The 26,078-nt window shown below is 35.4% G+C and overlaps 1 protein-coding gene across 3 annotated transcripts in view; it reads right to left on the bottom strand.

Annotated features, from left to right (window-relative positions):
• Positions 1-26,078, bottom strand: part of Ca-beta (Calcium channel protein beta subunit) — a 483,978-nt gene that overhangs the window by 405,279 nt on the left and 52,621 nt on the right. The gene's annotated exons all lie outside the window — the stretch shown is intronic.

Raw genomic sequence — 26,078 nt, 5'->3', positions numbered from 1 at the left:
AAAAAATTGTAATTGGACATTGCATGGATGTATGTCAACAGATAACTTTTGTCTATAGTTTATCCACTTTATTGAGTGCATGCCGAATATTCTCCAAGATATTGAGAACATATTGTTTTTATTGAATGCGGGTGAGTCGAGGTCACATTGAGTACCTCACGAAATAATTTGTATGAAGCACTACAGGAATACCCTTAAGGCGCTCTCAGATCGTTGTCTGTGCGAAAGTAGGGATTCACATTGGATTTGAATCGGTGGAGATCAAATCCATTAGGAAAAACGTTCTCAGGAAATTTATTCCACGTAAACGCCAGTTCTCCAGATGGAAGAGTTCTTAAACAGTGATGAACCTCAAAACGATGAGCAGCCATAGTCCGTCGCGTATTTCAGATATGTACCACTCTTGGTGGAATCGAATGTGCCAAGACACTTGAACACCTCCCGTGAAAATATCTATAGAAGAAAGACAAATATCCAACCTTTTTTTCCTAATTCCAGGCTGATCTGCGCTTTATATAGCATCAAAACTTGCTGAGGTGTGTACAGTTTTCTGGTTCAGAACTGTGTACCAAGCTTTTGAGAAGCAGCCTTTGCAATTTCAGCAACATGATTGTGCAAAGACATATTGGTTTTCATTTTAACCCCAAAAAAACTTATCGAAGCAGGAAGCGGAATTGTCTGACCTGACATTATTATATCCGGTTCGGAGACATTTATCTTCTTGGAGAAAACTGATGCCTGGGTTTTTGTGGCATTGAATTGAACCTTATTACTTTCATCCCATTTCGAAATCACTTCTAGATCCTCATTGAGATTTGCAACCTCCTGCTGTCGGTGAAGATATGCCTCCGTAGCCGATGTCCTGGAATCCAAATGGAAAATCGTCGCTTAGAATTCTGATTATTCATGACGAAAGAATAATTTTACTCATAAATTGAAATACTTTTTTCCAATTGAGGTTTTTTGTTGCCAGTTTTGGTGAAGTTGGTTCCTTGTAATGTAGTTAATATTTGTTGATAAACCAGTTCGCCCAAAAGTGTTTTAGAGATGAACATTCAATTTTGAAGCACTTTATCCACTCACTTTCATTTTTCATTGATTTTTTTGTGTATGGGACTTAATTTAATTTATTTTTTAATAAATCAATTAAAATGAATAGCACCTCAAAAATAGCCTAGTGAGTCACCAAGGTAGTTACATTTAGACATATCAATTGTTATATATCGTACCTTAACTATATTCAACCTGCTTTCATTAATTTAATTATTATAAATATTTTGTGAGTCAATTGATGAGTACCCAGCAATATGAATTTTATAAATCAACACCTGCAACAATTGAAAACAAAATACATTTGTTTCACGACTTCTTTTATAAAATTTGACTGTCAGAAGAAAATTGGGACGGGTACTAATCGATGGCCTAACGTGTGTATCTTTTTTTTGGTTTTCCTGATCATCTAATACATTACTTGTGATGCACTGTTTGGAAACTTTGATGTAGTTTACTGGAGTTTTTTTTTCCTAAACCAAACCGTAATTGGTACACCTCGGCACGTGTTTCGATCACCAAGTGAACATCTTCAAGACGAAGATCGAGCTAAACATACTTACAATGTTATCCTTATTTATACCATAGATACCTCTTCTAGGTACCTGTCAGGAATTCTTCAGTTCCATGCCACCAATACACGAAGAACTTCGGAAAGATTTTCAAAGAACTAGGTATGAAGTTGGTTTTTAAAACAAGTCATACACTACGAAGCCTTTTAGGAAAACCAAGAGACAAAGTCGAGAATTCGGAAAAGTCTGGAATTCACGAAATTAAATGTAAGGACTGCGTTGCAAAATATTATGGACAGACAAAAATATCTATCAAAATAAGATATAAGGAACACTTAAAATATGGAAGACCTAGAAAATCAGCAATCGCCCATCACATTTTGCAACAAAACTATTCCATAACTTCAGACAAGTTAACAACAACATGTATCTAGATGCTTCTGAGAGTGTAGAAATAGTGCTGTCATCCTCTAGGCCCTACTCTATCTGCAGATAGAGTAGGGCCTAGAGGATGACAGCACCACCAGCTGTCGAAAGCGCTCGCAGATAATTAAACAGAAGTTATAGAGCAGATTATTTTTATTTTGTCTGATAATTATTTTTTTGAAATATAGTTCTCTGACGTCTAGTACACCCGATTCTTCATATAAACGTTCACTTGGAAATCTTGAACTTTTGGATAACACCAGTTTAAGGAAACGATTTTGAATAACCCTGAGTGGGCGTAGGTAAGTTTTAGATATTCATCCCCATCCTAGAAGACCGTATCTCAGGTGACTTTCCACTGAACTGTAATATTTTTTTTTCTGTTTCAGATCAAGAATGTCATTTAATTGCCGGAATTTTTGGAGAACAAAGCGAAGCTTTTTAAGGACCAAATTCACATGATGATCCCATCGCATATGTGTATCTATCATAATTCTGAGGTATTTGATGGTAGTTACAGAAGATATTTGTAGGTTACTTGGCAAAGTGAGTAGCTGAAAAGTTGGCAAGGTAGTTTTATATGTAGTAAAGGGGATAAAGAATGTTTTATCAATATTGATAGTTAGTAATCTGTTGTCAAAAAATGTTTTTATTAAAGAAATATCTACTTCTACAGAGTTTTTCAGACTAGTCCAGTCTTGTCCATTATAAAGAATAACCATATCATCCGCAAAGCTAATTATTTTTCCTTCAGACTGTATTGAAAATAATCCATTCACATAAATCGAGAAAAGAATAGGCCCTAGCACGGTACCCTGAAGCACACCACATTCAATTTCTCTGAACTCACTGTAGGCTTCATTGAGTTTAACACTTCGTCGGCGCTTATTAAGGTAGCTTTAAATAATTTATAAGATTGCGTCAACAGAACATATACGAAAAAATATTTTGACACCGTTCGAAAGGAGGCGATGCATGCATTCGTATTTTTGCCAAGATATAAAAAAATATTGACTGAATTATTGACAAAACTACCAGAATAAGTAGGATTGTGATATCATCATTGTCATTAATGTTTGATAGAAAAGAGCTCTGGAAATCATTGAAATACAAATGAAATCGTAAATGTAATATCGACAGATATTCCTGAACATCTGAAGGATCCAGTAAAAATTAATGATTTTTTGGTGAATACTATCCCGTTTTCTGAACCTTCAGATGCACTTTCAAACTTCTATAAGGAAAACAGATTAAAAAATTCGAATTTTGAGTTTTTAGAAGTTAACGACGTATTTAAACAAATATTTACGAGATCAGTACAAATACTATGGGATGTGATGAATCAAACCTGAGATTAATTAAATTATGCTGCCCTCATATAATCACGTATATAACCCATATATTAAATATCTGTCTTTCTGAAAACGTTTATCCCTCTGTGTGGAAGAGTGCAGTGGTTAAGGTTTTGCCGAAAAAAAGTAATATTACTGAGTTTACAGACTTGCGTGAAATCAGTATTTTGCCAACATTATCAAAAGTTTTAGAAAAGGCAATGGACTTACAGTTGAGAGAATATCTTGAGAGAAAATCGTTGATGCCAAATATGCAGTCTCGATTCAGAAAAGGTCATAGTTGTAAACTGCACTCCTATACATATTAGTGATGACATAATGCGAGCAACGGATCAGGGTAGGTGCAGGATATTGGTTCTCTTCGATTTCATCAGAGCATTCGATACCTTGAATCATAAACTCCTACTAAATATCTTACATTATTTGGGATTATCTGATAACGCTGTCAAACGTATGGGCAATTATCTGGAAGGTAGAAAGCAGCACGTTTGGTTGGATTCTCAAGTGTCGAATGATTTGGAACTGAAGGCAGGAGTATCACAAGGATCAGTTTTGAGTCCATTGCCCTTTACTATTTACTCGTCAACCTTTCTAAGGAAACTTGAAACCTGTAATGTACATCTTTACGCTGACGACACTCAATTTTATCACAGTCAAAGAAGCCTGCGGAATCATAGACTCTACTATTATACACTTTATTGAACTAGCAACTTCACACTCGCTATTTATTAACACAGAAAAATCCAAAGTTATCATTTTCGAGTCAAAAATCAATAGGAGTAAAATTATCAATTCAGTTGAAATTCACATAAATGCAGATATACTTCATGTTGTTGATGAAGTCAGAAAGAAGAAAGAAACAGAATATCTCATAAGCTCTAGGAAGTAGCATGGCTAAATATGGATGATAGGAGAAAAATACATGCTGCCTGCCTCTATCACAAGATTCTCTTCTATAAAATCCCTTCTTACCTGCATAGGAAAGTGACGTATCGAACCGATGTTCATATTATTAACATCAGGTTCAAAGCCTCTTTAACACCTCCCATTTTCCTTCAGTTACCAGACAGCTAAAGTATTCGATGCTCTTCCTGAACTTTTAAAAAAACTGCCACCTTCTCAGTTTAAAATCAAATTGAAATTAGATCTTTTTCAAAATCAATAACATGATGAACGTTTCACCATTCCGCTTTTTTATCTTCTATTTTTTTCCTCTTTGAGCGATTCTTGCCCAATAATAGTTTGCCTAGTTTTGTATCATCAATGGAAGAACAATCTAGCAGTTATTTGCATAACTTTATATATGCAGTTAAAACTTTATATTGTTATTTTTTTGTGTGGTTGTAGTCATAAAGCCGTTTATGATTATTATTATTATATAATTTTATTATCGATAGGATGCATATAATCTATAAAAATAGTTTTCAGTACGAGAGTTTACGAATGACAGAGTACAGTGCCAGTAAAGACATAAAAAGGCAACAAATTCTTTCATTAGTTTAGTCATTATTCTTTCGTTGTGACGCATATTTCTTTACTCTCACGAAGGAGTTGAAATGAAAAAAGACAGATGCAGATTTTCATCGGTAAACAGTGTACACATAACGTATACCAATTCTTGCATTGCGATAGATCAACAATGCCATCGCATATACCTAGCTTCAATTCAAACGACGTACCATTCAAAAATCGTACAAAGGCCGAATAAATATTTCTATATTTATCCCGACACCCCATCATAGAGCAGGAAAGGAGCCCTTTCAAAACTTGTATAAAGTATAATAACGTGACGCAATGCAGTGTGCAATTCTGGACGATGCCTGTCATGATTGGTCTGAATTAGGTCGTATTATCATCATCTACCTACGCTGTAATGCAGGTAAAAACGTCAATGTGTTTACAAAGTTCGAAGTACATAGTGAGCCAACTAAACTGATAATGGAAAGTGAAAACTATCTTTTAAATAAATTAAATTGTTCATCACTTACAAATATTTCGGGAATAGAGCAATAGGTGAATATTTTGAAAAAAATCATATACAGTTAAATATTTAATCAAATAAGGGAATGAATCTCATTACGATATCATCGTTGACATGAATATATCAAATTCATTCCGTGAAATGAAGTCGTAATTTATGTATGAATTGTGTGCAGATGAAAAGCCTTAGACAAGTGTATTACGGCGAAACATCGATGCCTACCAGTGAGGATGACAGGGTTCCCTGTAAGTGAAATTTTACCTGTTTCATTTACTATATAGTGTAGGAATCCTGTGACTGATATCAGATTCAATTCTACACTGAATGCTTGGAATACAAATTGACTAAAGAAAAGAGTATTTTGTTCATATAAAAGTATTTGTTACGAAATAATTTTTCTTTCGTGTAATTCAATGTTTATATAAAAGTAGCTGTTTCAGGGGGGATTTTTCTTGCTGAAAGTCACTTCTTTGCATGATCTACACATCTTGTATAGAGTTACTTATTTTGAAATTGATTACTTCCTTCTTTATAAGATTCCTACATTTTTGTGTATCAAGATCGAGTAGTAGAAAGCCAGAAACTTTCTTCCCCATAAACAGTAAAATCATATTCCGAAATGCCTAGGTGAGTTAAATCTGGATAGTTCTTGCCCTCGAATGACAAATAATGTATTATTATTCAACCAATAAATACAATGGGGTAAATCCGACTTCTCCTGACCTTGAAAATGAAGGAAAAAAGTTCATCATTTTCCCATTCCAATCCAATATCAACAAATATTTGGTGAGAAAGGTGAAATTCAGAAATGGGGAGGATATAAAAAAAATCAGTGCATGAGTACTTAAAGTCAAATCGAGAATTTTGTGGTTTGAGAGTGCTCAGAACACTAAGGGTCAATTTATACATCCTAGTCCTCCATTCAGTCTTTGTCTTTCGTTTAGTCTATGTCGTTGTCTAACGAATTTGATAGACTGGTCGTTTCTTACAACGTAATTTTCATCCCAAAAATTGAGACTTGAGTCATAGTATTACTAATCGGAACTCAATTTTGCGATTTATATACAACTTCAACAAATGTTGCTTCTTCTAGACTTATATTTTTAATAATAAACTTTACTACTATGAAAATCACATTTTTTTCAAACATCAACGGGCATCATCAACAATCAACTGAATTCAATCAATCCATCCATCAACCAGTATCTGTACTGGAAGCCCATTCAATTTAATTGGTTGAAAGAAAAGATGTACCTGTTTAGGAGCTTTTTGTGACAATTTAATAACAAGGTCTAAGAGTATACGGCATACAATAACGATATAAGGAAATTTTGGTAATTTCTTTTGTTGAACTGAATTTACCACATTTTTGGATGGCAAAAATATCATATGTGAGTGAATATGACTCACAAACACACAAACCCTAAATCCAAAACAAGTATTTTTCTCAAACCATAGAACCGCAATACTCTTCTTGACGCGAGTTTCACCAATCAAGTTTGCGTCTTCAGGAGATGAAAAAAACACAAACCCTACCTAAAACAGATTTGACTGTACTAGTAGCAACAGCAGCATACTGGTCAACAACTTCTTACATTTCATAACATCGTCACATCTACAATCCATACCTACTTACAAACCTTTTGTGCATGTCAAAACGATATGTGCGTTATTAGAGATACTGTTACCAAAAATGTATCTATTTGGTTTTTTCCGAGAAGCAAACTGGATATTTTTCTAGTGAAATTAATGTCGTTTTTTGTTTTACCTTCAGCATACATTTGGAAAAAAATAAATTGGAAACCATTGATATAACTTACAAAAATGATTCCTGATACTGAAAAATAGATCTCATATTCATAATTAAGAATAAACAATAAGATAATATCAGTCCTATGTTGAGGTTAGTATGGGGCCTCGAAGTAGTGTGCTATTGACCTGCTTGAACGTGCATTATCCATGCCGGAGACTCATTAGCCATTGGACGTGAAGGTGTGGTTAGATTTTTTAGGAGCTTGAGTTGAAAAATCTAGTGATCGACTATCAATTGTAAACCAGGATTATTGATGCTCCTAAAGTTTTGACTTTGAAATGTATATGCTTCAAATATGATCACACTTTGCTGCGTTCAAGTGTGACTATGTCCTGATTTGGGTCATTATTCCATAACAGAGAGTTAGTGAAGCCATAAAAAAACAAGATCCTGGAGTATTCATTGATTTCAGTTAGTACTTAGAGGTATTTTGAGATTAAGACCGGAAGGAAGTGAACATTTCAGATTATCTCTAACAAGAACAGAATCATTGAGGCGGTTATCTACATACAGAAATAACACTTTTTGAATTCAATTTCTTAGAAACCTTATGAACTTCTAGTGAACATCTACACATTGTAATATTTTCAGAGAAAATAAAATTGTTATTCAATTCTTTCAAAATTCGTTTTCCGTAAATGTACCTGAAGTAGATTTTAGTGAAAGAAATATATGACGAAAAAATTTTTGGATGAATATGAAGCTCTATGGAAATTTCACTGACGTCTTGATTTGAATTTATCACAGGGAATAACTCTTACAAGTTCACTTGTGAATATAGAGCCTGATAGATGGTAACTTTATCTTGACTGTAATTAACAGTTGATGGAAGAATAGATTTTAACAGACAGATTTCAACTTCATGTCAAGTTTGTGTCTGTGTGAATGAGACTGAAAATGAATTAATATGTATCCATAAAGACCGAAACAAATTTGAGGTGTCTATCATGAAGATTGTTTGGTTAAATGTGTATGATATCTGTATGTAACATATGTAATAGTAACAATGCATTTTGTAGAATACAAAATGTTTTGAAAGGGTTATGGTACTAGACAAGTAAGTGACAAAAATGGAAAGATAGGTGCAGTACTAATCACCCCGAACAAAAATCGGCGATATTAGAAGAACAAATTACTGTGTATTGTGGGGGAAGCTTCGCAATTCTTCAAAATCATTGAGAAATAGCTTGGTTTGAAATCTTTTCAATTTCAATTCAAAGAAACAAAATATCAAGCAAAAGTTGATGAAGTTCAAATGTCCATTTAGGAAACCGAAAATGAAACATTATACACTATAAAATTCTCGAACCTCTAGAATACTTTTTACGAATTCTTTCACCCCTTTATGAAAACACATAATTGGAATCATTGACTTTTTGTGCCTCTCAGTACATATGAAATTGAGCTTAGCGGCCGACAAGAAAGGTACCAGTAAACCCGCAATAATCATAAAATCTTTGGATGATGTTTCTTCGTAAAGTGTGAGATTCTTTCGAAACAGAAAAGGCATACCTGTACTTAGTACCTTTTGTGAGAGTAGTTTCGGTAATAATTTGACCATAAAAATCGTTAAAACTGATAGGAGTATAGAAACTATTCAATAACGCAGCAGTTGAGTTCCTAATTGGGTCAAACTACAAATGTTCAGGACGTTTATATGTTTTCAAGTATTTTTTATTATTACTACTAATAATGACACCTCTAACAAATTTGAGAACTAACAAAAGACAGTTTAAAAAAAATCTTCTCGCCAACAATAGAACTTTTGTTGAGAAGAGGGAGAAAATAATCATCAGAAGATGACTGGGACTACTTCCAAAGGTTTTGTTAATGTTTTCATATGTATCTAGACAAACGAACCAGTACTTCACACAATGAAGGTTATTAACTCAATTTCTACGTAAAGTTATTTGTCCTTGACTAATACCCAATATTCACCTGTTTTCTAGTCACCTGTGATGACGTAAGATTGAAAAAAAGGGGTGTTAGAAGTCGGGCTTTTGTCAGCGTCCACGAATCTCATACCACATTTTTTGACAATTTTAAACATTCCTCACTTACTCTGTGGCCATCTTCTATGGCATGTTGAGTAACATTGGACTCCTCTAGACTGTGGGATCGAACATGTCACATGAATGTTCATTTTAGCGAGCTATAATAATCCTCTTAATTTGACCAACATACTTTTTATCGCAATCCTCACAGCTTATGTCGTGTATCACACACTTTAACTTTTTCGTCGTGTTGTCTTTCGAATTGCCTTATTGGAGAGTATGAGCAGTTTTGAAAGCTAGTATCATATTCATTTAATTTCAATCAAACCGTTGGCGTTTGAAAGAACTCGTTACTTCCAGCTATCTTCTTGACCACTGTCAAGGGGAACGTGGCCAGCCTCTGAACAAGAAAGTATAGTGCCGCCATTGTTTGTTGTGGCAATGATGGTAGCTGTTATGGATATACCTGAAAGTGATAGTATTCTTTCTATATAGAACCAATTCTAAACCCTTATCGGCGTTTCTCATGACTATAAGATTATATTTGGGGATCTTTTGTTGAGACAAATCATAAAATCTTCTACATTACTCCTTTTCCTGTTGAAAACAGCAAATACATCATCCACGTATCGGATCAAAGTTTGTGGAAAGTAATCTAACTCTTCTCTTGTTTCTATTTTAAATCTTCCACATCGGTCACGAGTTCAGAACTAGCCGTGGATTTTATTTCTCAGTTCTACATTTGATTTGATGTGTACCCTTTATATGCCTTCCTCTAAGCAAGAATGTCATGAAGGTTGCCTCGGTATCATTTCCTGTGACCTGTGCTTCGAAAGGGAATATCCCTTCGAAGCACAGGTCTTCGAAAGGGAATATCCCGTCAATCCTCAACTCACACACAATTACATTCATATCAATTTGAGGCAAACACAACGTTTATGAAAAGCTTGATAGTACCACCTTGTATACTAGAAAGTATTAAAAGTAAAAGATATAGATATTTACAGACGTATAGGTCACAATAATTATACTGGAAGAAAAAAAGGCAAAAGGTACTATCCCTATGTCCTATCCCAGTTCTACCTGGCTATCAGATAAAGTCACAACCTGACTTCAAATTGAAGAAACAATGGTGGGTGGTCCAGTACTATGCAGACTTCTTCTGGAAATGTAGGGTTCGAAAAGATTTGCCATTACTGATCGGAAGAACCAAGTGGTTTTGCAAGGATCTAAGGAATGTTAAGATGGTTGAACCTACCTTCACTAAAAGGACAGCAGTATATCCTGGCAAAAACGGATTCGTGATGGATTTGAATATGGAATATACCGAAGACCAGTTGAAAAATTGTGTATACTCGATATTCTAATAGGGGGTTCATGTTCAATTTTAGTAATAGAAATATTAATTTTCAATACAGGGTGGAAGAATATTCAATGTTATTTCACAACTTACGGTACAGTTATATTGCAGTAGTTATGTGAGATAGATGTATACATTTGATTGAGAATAAAACATTTTGAGGGTCATTTTTATGTTATAGTTGTGAATCAACTCCGGATACGATTGATAGTCCGGTCAAATTAGACCAAAAAATAGGAGTAAAGCGACCTAAATTCCCACCAAGCTGAAAATAACTTAGATTGTTTGAAACATGATAAAAAATGAAATTTTAAAGTTCCCCATCTCTCCCCTGTGTATGGAAAAGAAAATTATTGAAAGTCAATGTCAAAAAAAATGAGTTTTTCGCGATTTTCAGCAAAACTGTAAGTTTTATCATAAAATTACTTCAAACAAAAATTGTAGACCATAAAATTATCTATAAAAAATATATTAATACCTTTTTCCTACGAGCCACTGTTTTTGAGATATAACGATTCAACTCGACAAGAAATTATCACTACGAAATTAGCTGTCTTCTTTCTATATACGGAGCTCCTAGAAAACTACCTGCTTAGATAAGTATATATATGCATGTTTCGTTAAAAATACCAAAAGTAAAAAACAAGTACAATTACCTTGTCTTCCTCCAACCTCAGTTGTTGCTCATCAACATCTTTTTCAAGTGTGGCTTGGTTATCAGCTAGACTCTACAGACTGGGGTTGGAAGTTGGTTAACAATTCATTAGAACCAGTCTAAACTTCACTTCCACCTGCCCCGGAAAAACTGCTGAACACAATATTTTGCAACTGCAAAAATGGATGCACTGCCAAATGTGGTTGCAACAAAGCCGGACTGTTTTGTTCTCTGGCATGTACACATTGTCAAGGCCGATCGTGCTCTATCTAATATTGAATCACCAACAGTGGAGGACTCGTTTGATTCCAACGAGGCGACATGCGATACATCGCTATTAACGCAGTTTACATGTAGTTCGGAATAAAGATGAAGAAGAACTAGGAGAACAAGAAGAAGGACAAGCCGAACAAGAACAAGAAAATCAAAAAGAAGAACAAGAAGAATAATAATTTGAAAGTTACGACTCGGACGATTACATTTCACTACTATCATCTTTAGTATAGTTTAGTATAGTTCCAAATTAAACAGGATCACAACTGACCCGTGGAATAGGCCTACTGGGGAAACCACAATAAAAAAAAGCGCTAAGTACACTACCTCATAGGTGGCGTGGAAACGTGCATATTATGAGACGATTACAACTTTTACAACTTTTTGAATCGTTATATCTCAAAAACGGTGTCTCGTAGGAAAAAAATGTATACATTTATGGTCTACAATTATTGTCTGAAGTATTTTCATGATAAAACTTTTGACTTTGACTCTGAATAAAAATTTTTGTATACAGGGGAAAGATGGGAAACTTTTAAATTTAATTTTTAATCATATTTCAAACAATCTTACTGATTTTCAGCTTGATGGGAATTTAGGTAGTTTCGAATGAATAAATTGAACGGACTTATGAACTTCTTTTTCAATAAAAGTAACAAAATTTGACAGGAGTTCAATTGAGGATATATATTGTTATGGGATGTAAATTTATTTATTGGGTATAGGGAGTAACTAGTGTCACAAATTATTTGAACTCAAAAAAAATCTTTCCTCTTATATATAATTAACAAAATTTCGTTCACATGTTACATGCAGAGATTTCTGTACAAACTCATGTTAGGTAATTCGAACAATAATTATTCTCGTAGTGTTTGGGACACAATGTATCTAGCAATATCAACCCAAAAATTTCGCTTCTCGGAAGACGGTAGTCCTTCGTAATTTTTATCGCATTTTGTAATCAATTTCTACGAAACTGTTTTGATAAAATTATACCGCGCTCAAGAGGATATCAAAACAAAAAGTCAACTAATTATATGTAAAGCCATACAAAACGTCATACTTTTTTCTGGCAAATGATATATCTCGGCCTCCACCTGGACTTGTCGGTATTAAAATGCCATTAAAACCCATCTGCCGACGACAAGTTCGGTGTAGAAAAGGGTTTGGCACGTTCGTAGACACGTGTCGGAGCCTACTAGTAAATTCAACAGTGACGTGTTGGTGGAAAAGGTCTTTATTATCGAGGTGCCCATAATAACATTCAAGCTTTATTTGTGAATCAAATTTGCTATCGTCCTATTTGAATTACATTTAATAAAAAATTAAACCTTGTTTTTTCATTCCTTCTTTTTCGAAATCTCGCAAATTTTCTTAAAATCAATTTTAATATTTAGATAAAGTAGCCGAGTGTATTCTTACTGTAATCATGTCAAAAATCGCTGGTTACACCAACTAATTTGAAAGATAAGATATTTAATATGTATATTACAAACGGGCAAGTACGGCCCTGTTTATCCATGATGGTTCTACAGAAAATGATTGCCAAAACATATTTCGTTGCGCTTCGATCTGAGTAAAGGTGCCTTCGGCTAAATTAAGATCAATCTGAAGAAAAGAGTTTTGCCACATAGAAGATGAAGGCAACGCGAATTCCGCTAACCAAGTCAGCATCATCATGAAATGACTAAAACGAAATCCTTAAAACTTGGTATCCGGCGGGCGTCTCCACATCTTTGCTACCATTTTTTCGTGGGAATCTCATGATGAAGTTTTACTTGAATGAGTTATGGATTTCCATCCGTCAATTCTATCACATGTATATCATATAGCAATAATAGAAACCAATTGATATATGTTTCGGTATTAATTATTTTGCATGTTGAAAAAGAAATATTCTGAAACTGCAAAAAATAATTGCATTTTAATGTAACTGAGTATACGAAGTCATGTGATTTCATTTCATCGTCTAATATGGTATACATTGATTTGAAATCCCTGAAAGAATCTATAAAAAAATTAAAAAGATTAGCTGAAAAACAACAATTATATTGAGCAAAAAAACTGAAATTATAATGAAATAAAATACAAGCAACAATCAAAGAATCAAAAAATTGAACTAATAACACGAGATTTAAATGAAAAATTATCAACAAGAAACCAAAATTGAAAATTGAAAGATTCCAAGCCAAGTTACTTAACGACGTTTCGATTGTTAGTATCCACAATCGTGGGTGATAACTAAACTTATTTCTCCGCGATATGACTATTTATAGGTCATTGGAGAACTATCACTTTGGAGTGATGATGGAACAGACATTGGCTAGAAGACCGCAAGAGCATCACAAGAAAGAGAACCCGTCACAACCACTGCTTGCACTTTCTAACATCAGAGAATTATCGGAAAGGATGAGAAGAATTGGGTCCCAGTATAACATCAGAACCTTCTCCAGATCTGGGAACACTATCCGTAGCAGTCGCATGAAAATCAGGCCACCAAACGCGAACTGCGATTCCAAAAATTGCATTTACCGGATACCATGGAGTGCGGAGAATCATAGATCGGTGAAACTAAGAGGCCATTGAAAGTTCGCATTGCAGAGCACAAGAAACACACACAGCGAGGGGAAACCAGCAAATCAGGAATATCAGAGCATATTTGGACTCATCAACATAACATCAAGTGGTCTCATCATCCACAAGGAGGAACACTGATTTAGGAGAAAATTTGAAGAAACCGCATATATGTTGTCCAACAACTCATTTAGCCAAGCTAGCGTAGAGATACGCAACATATGGAAACACGACCAACTCCCGCCAAACGGTCAGCTCCCGCTGAAACCGATTAAGGGAAGAGAGGAAATAGGGGATAGGTGAAATCACTCGAATGACCTGAAAATAGATTCGGAGAAATAAGTTCAGTTATCACCCGAAGAAGATTGTGAATACCAACAATCGGAACGTCGTGAAGTAGATTATATTAGATTAATATGGGGCTTCTGTGCTGAACAGCCACTACACTGCGGCCTTTGCAGATCTATTGTGTGTGCCCTCATGTATGCTAAAGTTCCTTGTCTAGGCCCGTCCTTGTAACTAGACTCCATAGGCCAGATCTCAAGTTCCCCATATATTGAGAGGGTTGTGGTTTTTCCTCCCCTAATGTTGCAAACCTTATCCTTGACAGACCGTCGCAATATCATAGTATGTGTACGGAGGTTTCCTCATCCTCTTGGCAAAGCCTGCATAGGGCTGTGTCTGCCAGTCCGATGTTGTTCATGTGCTTGTTGAGTCTACAGTGTCATGTCAATAGCCCGATCAGAACTCTAGTTGATCGCCTATTTAGACTTAGTAGGTACTCCGTGAATTTTGGCGATGACTCTTTAATGAACTCTTTGGCCTGTCTCATACCCGGTGCCTTATTCCACCATTTTTGAAATTGTTTTTCCTTCCAGTTGCTGTTACAAGTTTTTTGCAGCGCTTTTGCTGTACTACAAAAGGGTTCTGGGCCAATGTGGGAGCGTCGTGCTGAATCAGCCTCTTCGTTGCCCTTGTATCCTGTGTGGCCTGGTACCCAGGCTAATGACAGTCTGTTTTGACTACATAGTTCTTGTAGCTGTTCTAGGCAGTTCCAGACCAGTTTGGAATTGACCTGCATGGGGCTAATTGCTTTTATAGCTGCTTGGCTATCAGAGTATATTGCAATAGTCTTTTCCTTAAACTCTTGCCTTAGTAACTCTTCTGCGCAGTGACGTATTGCTGCTGTTTCTGCCTGGAATATCGTCACTTTTTCACCTAAGCTTAGTGAGACTATATAACTTTAACAAAGACAAAAGTCTTGACAAAGACAACAAAGACAAAAGATTCCTGCTCCTACACCTTCTTCAGTGTTTGAGCCGTCTGTGTAACAGGTAATCTCTGCATTTATTTTAGGTCCTCCCTTCCATGCCTTTCTGCCTGTTATAATTGTTTCGAAGTTTTTTCCGAAGCTATACTGGGGAAGCATCTCATCCGATGGCATTCCCATTATGGAGTCGTTTTCCAACTCTTTGTTCAGCTCGTTGTACCTCTTACCGTGCAGCATGCTTATAGGCATTTGCCCTCTGGTCAGTCTACTGATGACTGACCTGGCCTCCCCCTTGAATATATAGATGTAGTGGCGTTAGGCTCAGCAAGACTTCTAATGCGGCTGTTGGGGTGGTTCTCATAGCTCCCGTGGCAGCCAGGCAAGCTTGCCTTTGAATACCACTTAGCCTTCGAATCGCCCCAGCCTGCTGAGTCTTTGGCCACCATACCACCGAGCCATATGATATAATGGGTAAGATAACCCTGGTATATAGCCATATGGTCATTTTTGGTTGTAAACCGCAATTTTTTCCGCACATCCTTCTACACAAGTTGAAGGCTATCGTGCTTCTTTGGATTATTTTTTGTAGGTGTTGATTTCATGTCAACTTGTGTTCAAAAATGACTCTTGTGCAATTGGAATATCTACCCCGTGCAGTATTGGTGGCTTCAGCCCTCTAAGTACTTTCTTTTTTGTAAAGACTACTAGTTTAGTTTTGAGAGGGTTTACTGTGAGTTCCTCCACCTGGCACCATTTATTTATTATGTTTGGAGCCGTTTGTGTGTGCTCCGAAACAGTTCTTGCGAATTTGTCTCTTGCGATAATCGCGAGGTCATCGGAATATCCTAAACAATGCATGCCTTTGGATTTTAGCCTCATTAGTAATTCGTCCACTAGGATAGCCCACAGTAAGGGCGATAATACCCCTTCTTGTGGACATCCCTTGCCAGCTCTAGCTGTGACTGTGGTTCCGCCTATGATTACCCTTGTTTCCAGACTGGCATTTATCCACTTACACAGAAGGGTTGGAACCCCTTTTCTATCTAGAGCTTTGGTGATGGACTCTGTGGATGCGTTATTAAAGGCACCCTCGATGTCGATGAATGTCGCCATGGCTATCTCCTTATCCTCTAAGGATTTTTTTAGTAGCCTGTTAAGATCATCTAATGCCAGATCTGATGACTTACCTGGCTGGTACGCATATTGGCGTTCGTTGAGAGGGTTTATTGATAATACCTCATCTCTTATGTATCTATCTATCAGTCTATCCAGTGTTTTGAGCAGGAAAGACACTAGACTAATTGGTAGGTATGATTTGGGCGTTATATCGTTTACCTTCCCTATCTTGGGTATGTAGATGGCTCTGCCTTTTTGCCACTCATTCGGTATGTATCTCATGGCTATGCAAGCCTTATATATTCTACATAAGTATGGAATCAGTGATTCCAGCCACTTTTGAAGTAGGATGGGATATATTCCGTCCTCTCCTGAAGATTTATACGGCTGGAATTTACTTATAGCCCACCTAATTCTATTTGGCCTTGTTATCTCAGTAGCTAGTCTCCAGTCCGAGGCATTCGGCATATTTGGGTTGATTTGCGGACAGTACACTGTCACTGGGCCTTTTAGAATTGTTGCGGACGTCGTGAAGTAACTTGACTTGGAATCTTTCAATTTTTAATTTTCATTTCTTGGTAATAATTTTCAATTTTCATTTCGTGTTAATAGTTCAATTTTTTTATTATTGCTTGTATTTTATTTCATTGTAGTTTCAGTTTTTTTTGCTTACTATAATTAGTATAGTATATATATTATATAATTAGTATATACTTTTTTCAATTTTTTATGGATTCTTTCAGGGATTTCAAATCAATTTATATCACATTAGACAATGGAAGTCCGAACTGATGAACTGCACCACGAAACATTGTCAACCACTTTCAAACATTCGTTGAGTTTGTTGGGGTTTAAAATGGACACCAATATTTCTGGGCACAATCATGTAGCTGGAATTGCAAAGACCGCTTCTCGAAAGCTTGGAGCACTGTCTGAATCAGAAAACTGTACACACCTCAGCAACTTTTGATGCTTTATAAAGCTCAGATCAGACCTTCTTTGGAGTATTGACTCTCTCCTATAGATACTTTCATAGGAAGTATTCAAGTGGCTTGGCACATTTGGTTCAACCAAGAGCACATATCAGAAATACACGACGGACTGTTGCTGCTCATCATGAGGTTTAACTCAGTTTACCTCAAACTTTACTGTTTAAGAATTTTTTCATCTGGAGAACTGCTTTTATGTGGAATAAACTTCCTAAGAACGTTTTTCCAAATGGATTCAATCTCCAGCGATTCAAATCCAATGTGAATCGCTAGTTTCGCACAGGCGCCACTCTAAGAGTGCCTTAAAGATTGTCATGTAGTGCTTGTGTTTTATCCTTGAAAAATCGATGTGCCTTAAATAATCTGGAAACTTTGAAGGTTATTACGTTCCCAAAATATGTTAAATTCAATGATTTATAAGTGTGAGAAAAACACTAGTTCCATCATTCAGTAATTCCATTCCTGAATTTTCTCAGCTTCACAATCCAGTAATTCAGTAGAAATCGACATAAAACTAATAGCTAATAGTGTTTTCTGTATAGGACTATCTCGTACTCTAACTACGCTATAATAATAGATACGTCGAACATGACATTTACTGTCACATATCACCACTTTTATGTACTTAGTTTCACTATCTACAAGATCAACATTTCCTTATTAACTGCGGCTGGTGAACAGTCGCGAGGTGTACGTCAGAGGCGCACCAATACTACTTGAAACTCAAAAAATAGTGAATTAATGAATTGAACTTGATGATTCATAACCTTGATATTTAAGTTTTTATGAGTTTCAATTATTTGTTATAAAATCATAACTCTAATAACTCAACAAAACCTTTCAAACGTATTCAATCATAAATATTCATCAATAACAGGTTATTTTACCAACATCACCTAAATTACGTCAAAAAGAAATATTTTTCTGCTATTAGAAGTTCCAGGTTTAATGAATAATTATTCTATAACGTCAAAGGTCAACTTTTGTTGCCCTTTGAAGCAACTGTAAAGAATTGCAATTTTTTCTCTTTGCTCTTTCATGAAGATATTGCTACTATGTATGGAAAAATGATGGACAATAATGAATAAATTAGTTTCTGCTCACGTATCTGACCGATTTTATCGAAATCTACGTCAAAAATTACTTTTGATGGACAGACAGTTATCAAAATTCATCAAACTCTACCAATAAATCAATAGAGAATCTGCTGAAGTATGCATACTGAAAAGTTTACGCGAATATAAAACCACTGAAAAGTCCAATTAGCAAGCAATTTGCGAAGTATCTTCTACAAATTTTGAAACCATTGTCTGGAAATAGAATACTTTTGGTTTTATTGGAAAACCTAACTGATTACAAATTTCAACCGGATATCTTCTGTGAAGTTTCGATATTATAAGTTTGTTTTCCAATGTTCCTGTTAATGAAACCCTAAGAATTGTAGTAAAGAAATTATAAAATTAAGATAATTTAAAAAATTTAACAAAATTGAAGGTGGAAGTTATCTACAGGAGCTTCTTTGAGTAAATATAACTTTGTTCAGTTCGAAGAAGATTTTTATCAATGAGAGTTTGTCACATTTAGTAAGTGGGCATACTTGAAGACTGGCTATAAATCAAATCATCTGAAGGAACAATTCGTTCAGGCCAGTCTCGACTCTCTACACTGTAGGTTAATGGACTGACACCTATCAGAAAACAACTACTCCCCTGGCTAATACCACGAAGGGCGGTGGATCATAGCCAACAGGTGTCGGTGCAGGATTATTTACTGAAGTTATTCCTGCATAAGCTGTTGGCGATACAACTGCCGCAATAGATTTTCAATTATTGGAATACACTTGCTGACCGGTTTCTGGCTGTTTGGCCACTCAGCAGTGCAAGGTAGTGTCTATGATCAACATGAAGCTTCTGATTTATGATAATTGGAAATCGAATTCCTTCAGAGTATCATTCCTCGAACTGGGCTGAAGCGGGCAAAAACAACATATTTGTCATCGCCCCATCTGCCTGTGAACGAGGGCGATATGCAGCATATGCAGGAATAACTCCAGTACATATAATCCAATGCCCTTCGTGGATTTTGCCAGGGGAGTAGTTGTTTTCTGATAGGTGTAGTTCATTAACTTACAGTGTAGGGAGTTGAGATTGACCTGAACGAATTGTTCCTTTAGACTTTAGATGATTCAATAAGAATTTGGAATGGCAATGAACTCATTCTTGTCACCAATTCTGAGTGAATTTTATTGGGCATTTTGCGAAAACATGGAGCGAGTCGTATCAGAGAAACCCAAAAATATGGAGGAAATATTTTGACAATGTTTTCACTATCTGGGATCATAACCACGTAAGAAAGGGAGGTACATAACCAACTTCCCTTTCTGGATGTTATGCTCAGAAAAATAATAAATGCTCTGATACGAGTATTTATCGAGAAAAAAAATCATACCAATAGATATCTCCACTATAAATCTAATCATCATACTAGTTTCAAAAAACGTATGGTCAGATATTTGTTTGATAGGTTTAACAGAGGTTGCAATTCAGTTCGTAACCTGAAAGAGGAAGTAAGTATTATTGAAACTGTTTAAAAAAAACGCGTATTTAAACGAAAAAGTTGTCAATGAAATTGGTCTAAATAGTAAACTCTATATACATATTGAACACTCATCATAATCTCATTAGTAATAAACGTATCTGACAATTGAATTCAGACCTTATGTTTGGTTATGTTATGGTTTGTTTGAAAAATTACGACGAATTGGTTATAGATATGATTTAGAACTAGAACTTTCAAAACTAGATCTCTCAGGACAAGAACAAAACCTAAAAATACAGTTGAAAAAATGAAGGAGTGTAACGGAAAAACAGATTTTAACATATTATACAGGGTGTTCATTAAGCATGCTGCAAAAATTCAAGGGACTATTCCTTGGACTATTTTAAGGATATTTTGTCTTGTGATGATTTTTGATAGGGCGTTTTGTTTCCAAAATACGGAGCGAAATTTACATGTAATGTTTCTTAATCAACAAGAACTGTTGAACTACCCTTGCTCGGATGCAAGAATACAATCTCCTCTTCATCAACTCCCGAACTCTTTCAATAATAACAGGATCGTTTCTGATTGCGTTACACGCAGCAAATTGAATGTCTGCAGCCGTTCGTAGTAATCGGAATGTTGTTGATAGGTACCACCGGAATTATTAGATTTTTTATTACTTGGTAGGTCCAGTGAAGTACGCTATATTATTATATGGGCTTTGTTACTAATTTTAAAATTTCCAAATTGTTATTGTCGAAATTCTTTTTCGTCCCGTATCATCAAAACAAAGCGCCGAATCAAAAATCATCATAGGACAAAATATCAAGGAATAATAATAATAATAATAATAAATATACTTTATTGTCTGAAGTCATACTAACTCATTGACAAAGCTTGGCTATAAATAAAACATATGTCATAACTACTAAACACATAAAATAAATAAACAAATAAATAGATATATCTAATGGTACGTCACCTAGTGGGACAGTCTGGACAATAAAAAAACAAATAGTATATACGGTAATAACATACTAGAAATATAATACATGGTTATGCACAGTAATAAAATTACTGGAAGAATTCCTGCAGCGTGTGGTAGGCTCTCTCAGAAAGAAATGTTTTTACAGTTTTTCTGAACTGACTTTCACTTAAGTTTGCCGTCCTAATATCAACTGGTAAGGGATTAAACATCTTGCCAGCAATATAGAAGATAGAGTTCCTGGTGAGATTTTTGGAGGGTAATGGGAGTTTCAGTATGTGCCTATTGTTGCGGGTAGCATAATGATTAGGAGTTGAGACAAATTTTGATCTATGTTTATTTACCAGGCAGACCGACTCCAGAATCAATAATGCTATGACCGTGAGTATTTTGTTACTTGTGAAAGTTTCCCTGCATGACTCATGGGGTTTGATTTTATATATAAACCTTATGGCCCTTTTTTGTAAAATGAGCAATTCATTGAGAAGTGTTGAGTTACACATTCCCCAAAAAGGTATTCCATAACGAAGGTGAGAATCTATAAGAGCGTAATATGCCATTTTGGCAGTAGCTGGTCCCAGTTCATTAGAAATAACTCTCACTGCATAGCAACCAGAAGAGATCTTGCTTTTAAGTTGTTCCACATGTTCATCAAATTTAAGATTTTTGTCTATGAGCACATCTAGGAATTTAGTACAATCTTTATTTCCTATTACATATTTGCCAAACGCAGGTTCATTAATCGAGCATCTGAAGGATAATAGGTGAGTCTTATCTGTGTTGAGGGATAATTTGTTCGCATCGCACCACTCTTTTACAATGTTCAAGTCTGAAGATATTATATCATGTAATTCCCTGGTCTCCTTGCCTTTCCATAGTATAGTGGTATCATCTGCAAATATAGTGAATTTACCAGATATCTTGACTTTAGTGAGGTCGTTGATATATAATAGGAAAAGAATGGGGCCGAGCACAGATCCTTGGGGAACTCCGGACGTTATTTCCCGCCTATTCGATAGTTCTGTTGTTTTAACAATCTGATAACGTCCTGAGAGATATTAATCGAACCATGTGAGAGACACACCTCGGCATCCATACAGTTGAAGTTTTCTTAGCAGTATCTGGTGATCAACACAGTCAAATGCCTTTGTTAGATCACAAAACACTGCTGCTGTTGTCTCTCCAGCATTTATCTCAGAATAGACTTCATAGAGGAGTGAGAAGATTGCATCATTCGTATTTTTTTTATTCTGAAAACCGAACTGATTTTTACTAATTATTTTATGTAAGTTCAAAAATTCTAACAGACGCTTCTTGACTATTTTTTCGATAATTTGATAATTTTGGCAATGGTTGGAATAAGAGAAATAGGCCGAAGATTTGAGGGATTATCCAGATCTCCACCTTTATGCAGGGGGATAACAATAGAGGTTTTCAAAAAGGAGGGAAATTCGCCTCTACGGAGGGAGATATTTATTAGTGAAACTAGTATATTGAGGGCACATAAGGGAAGGTTTTGTATTATATTGATTGAAATTTCATTATGGCCTGCTGTTTTCTTGTTTTTGATATATTTTAAGATTTCTATCAGTTCGTGAATGTTTGTGTCATACAAGATAAGGCTTTCACTAATTGTGTATTGTTCCAAGTTTTTTAAGGGATCATGTGTGGGTATTATTTTGTTACTTAAGTTTTGTGCAATGGAACAGTAGAAATCATTTATTGTATTGGGATTTAGCCCTATATCCTTGATTTTTTTCTTTGCTTTTCCCCTAATATCATTAATAATTGACCAGGATTTTTTCACCTTACTAACAGAGCCGCTAAGTCTATTATGGTAGTATCCTTCTTTCGCAGTTTCAATCAAAGATCTATAAATTCTTCGATAGTGATTGAAGTAATTATGAAATGACTGTTCATTTGTGAACTTCCGTATGTAATGTAGTGAGCGGAGGTTTCTCGATGCTACTTTTAGCCCTTTCGTCAGCCAGAGCCAGCCAGAGTCCCGAAATTTTTTTGCAGCATGTTCAATAAACACCCTATATATCTTTTATTTGTGTAGAAAGTTATGTAACAACAGGGCTGAAAATTTCGTAGGCTAACATAGAAAAATAAATGTTTTTGAGAAAATTTTATTTTATCATTGAATATAGTTGCCTGAGTCTCCGAAAGTAGAAAATTATCGAAAATATTTCTGATTTGCCTGTAAGTTCAAATTATTATTACCAAAACTCGTTCGTAAAATCTCTAAATTTTAATGCCTCTTACACGAACTTGTAGTTTGTAATGTGCAGTCGAATAGGACAAACGACAAAATACAAATATTTTAATAGTTCCCAACGATTTTTTGTTCTACATCTTTGAGTCGCCGCTTCCACTAAATGATTCAATTTGCAGCCAATTATGTCCGAATGGTTAAACAATTCCTTCCGAGATCAGATTTCGCATTTATTAACAATTCTCCCCAAAAAAATCTCACCGTAGTTATCCAAACAAAGAGAACCTTGAGACTGCAAAAGAATTTTTCCCAATAACTTTGTCGAAATCTTCAAAAAATATGTTAATCCGTTGTTTTTGTAATGAGAATAATTCAGTGAGCGTTCGGTGATCTAGTGATGGTTGTTTATTGTCGGTTGGAGGAATGTTCCGCGTCCAATAGTTTCTTGGAATGTTCCTTTCGAAATGGTCCGATTAAATTATTAGACCAACGTACATTTGAAATTGAAAACACCACCGAGAAATATGTCTCTGTCAGGAACGGTTTCACTGGAAGTGATCTTCATAGTTTTGTGTAGCCGTGTTCTCGTCTGTTACGTAATTGAATTGAATGTATGTAAATAACACTGATATTGATAATTTCTTTTTTTAATTTACTTTATTTAAAGTCGCATCAACCTTCAGGGTTAATAGAAGCTGAACAATGCATCATTTGCAGAGGTATTATATAAGGTTGAACAAGTTGACATTGACAACTGATAACTCAGGCGAGAACATTATTCAGGACAAGCATACATATTGGGTTTATTTATTTTTCCTTCCATTCTATATCTAGGCAGCTTTTCTTCTTGTACTATTTCGTACAAGCTTTTCGTTTTTCTTTACATCATTTGACTTGTCCTATAATCATGTGCCTCCCGTGTCTCTGTTGCCTTTTTTCAGACAGTCCCTTTTCAAAGGTTTTCGTGTGGATATTTTCAGCTGTCTTTTCCCATGAATTTCTTACTGATTATTTTCTAATGTGGTGCCGTCCGAAATTTCGATGCGAATAGTGTAAATGTTCTTGACAACGCTTCCTATCATTCATGCTTTGAAAAATGATACTGGTTTGCTTGTAGACTGATCGAGTTAGGTGTATATTATACTTATCAAGCCTAATCGGTCCCGAAATCTCTTTATATTTGCAGAAAAAAGAACAATTCGAAAATCATGAATTTAAATTGGCCGCCTGTCTGTTGACCTATAAAATTGTTCGTATCTAGAGCGAAGTTGCCAAGTGTATTGGTTTTTAATATCCAATCACAGATCTGATGATCCAATTTCACAGACGCCGTTTATGTTTTTATTGTTGTCAACTCGGTGTGAATACAACTGTTACAATTTTCTAATTAAAGAACGTTTTTTTTTTTTGTAAAAGGTAGGTCACGGCGGGTGTCTATTTTGCTGCATTTTCAGTGTCATTAGTTTACATTGCGAAAAATAATTTTTCAGGTTATTTTTGGTTTGAATTTTACCATTACTACCACCAAAATGTTTGAAATTTGTTTTATACCTAGTTGTAAAAACAGTACATCCATACCAGACAAAAAGTTTTTTCAGTGTTCCAAAAAACGAAACTCTAAGAGATCTATGGTTTTCTTCAGTTGGCCGAGGTAAAAAAAATTAAATTAAAACTTTCCATGTATTTCATCAGTTCGGACTTCCATTGTCTAATATAATATAAATTGATTTGAAATCCCTGAAAAAAAAATTAAATAGATTAACCAAAAATAACAATTTTTTTAAACAAAAAAACTGAAATTACAAAGAAATAACATACAAGCTACAACCAGAAAAATAAAAAATTTAAATAATAATGAAAACTGAAAATTAAAAAATATTATTAACAAAAAAATGAAAAATGAAAATTAAAAGATTCCAGAACAAGTTTCGTCATGACGTTTCGATTGTTAGTATCCACAATCGTCTTCGGGTGATAACTGGACTTATTCCTCCGAGATCCGACTATTAATAGGTCATTTGAATGCTTTCACCTATCCCCTCTTCCCTCTCTCCCTCTCTCCGATTCATTGGTTTTAGCGGGAGATGACCGTTTTTCGAGAGTTGATCGTTTTTCGCTTGATAAGAGGTTTCCATATGTTACATATCTCTACACTAGCTTGACAAAATGCGTTGTTGGACAACATATACGCGGCTTCTTTGAATTTTCTCCTAAACCAATGTTGCTCTTTGTGGATGATTTCAGCTTGAGCCCTCTTGATATTATGTTGATAAGTCCAAACATGCTCTACTGTTCTGGATTTGCTGATTTCTCCTCGCTGTGTGTGTTTCTTGTGCTCAGCAATGCGAACTTTCAATGGCCTCTTAGTTTCACCGATGTATGATTCTCCGCTCTCACAGGGTATCCGGTAAATGCAATTCTTGAAATCGCAGTCCGTTTTTGGTGGCCTGGTTTTCGTGAAGCTGCTACGGATAGTGTTCCCAGATCTGAGGCAGGTCCTGATGCTATACTTGGACCCAATTCTTCTTATATTTTCCAATAATACTCTGATGAAGGGAACTACAAGTACTGGTTGTGGCGGCTTTTCTTCCATGTGGAGCTCTTGCTGTCTTCTAGCTAATGCCTGTTCTACCATCACTCTGGAGTAACCATTCCGTTGAAGGTCATTTTTGATGATGTCTAGGTTTTTTTCCAGACCTCCCTTTGTATTACAGAGTCCGAAGACACGGTCTAGTAGTCTTGATGATTCCTCTCTTAGTCGATTGATGGTGGTTGGATTTCTGGTTCAGATACTGTCCTGTCTGAGTGGGTTTTCTATATACAGATGTTTCCCATTTAGTGTCGTTCCTCTTCACCAATACGTCTAAGAAAGGCAATTCGTTGTGGACTTCCTTCTCCATTGTGAAAGTGATGGAAGGACTTACGTTGTTGACGTTGTAATTTCAGTTGCTTTGTTTGATAAAATAGTT

This window comes from Leptinotarsa decemlineata, unplaced genomic scaffold (assembly GCF_025532065.1).
Source record: "Leptinotarsa decemlineata unplaced genomic scaffold, Ldec_3_MD MMD2_tig00000133_RagTag_RagTag, whole genome shotgun sequence".
Lineage (NCBI taxonomy): Eukaryota > Metazoa > Arthropoda > Insecta > Coleoptera > Chrysomelidae > Leptinotarsa > Leptinotarsa decemlineata.
This window is presented reverse-complemented; position numbering and strand designations above follow the sequence as displayed.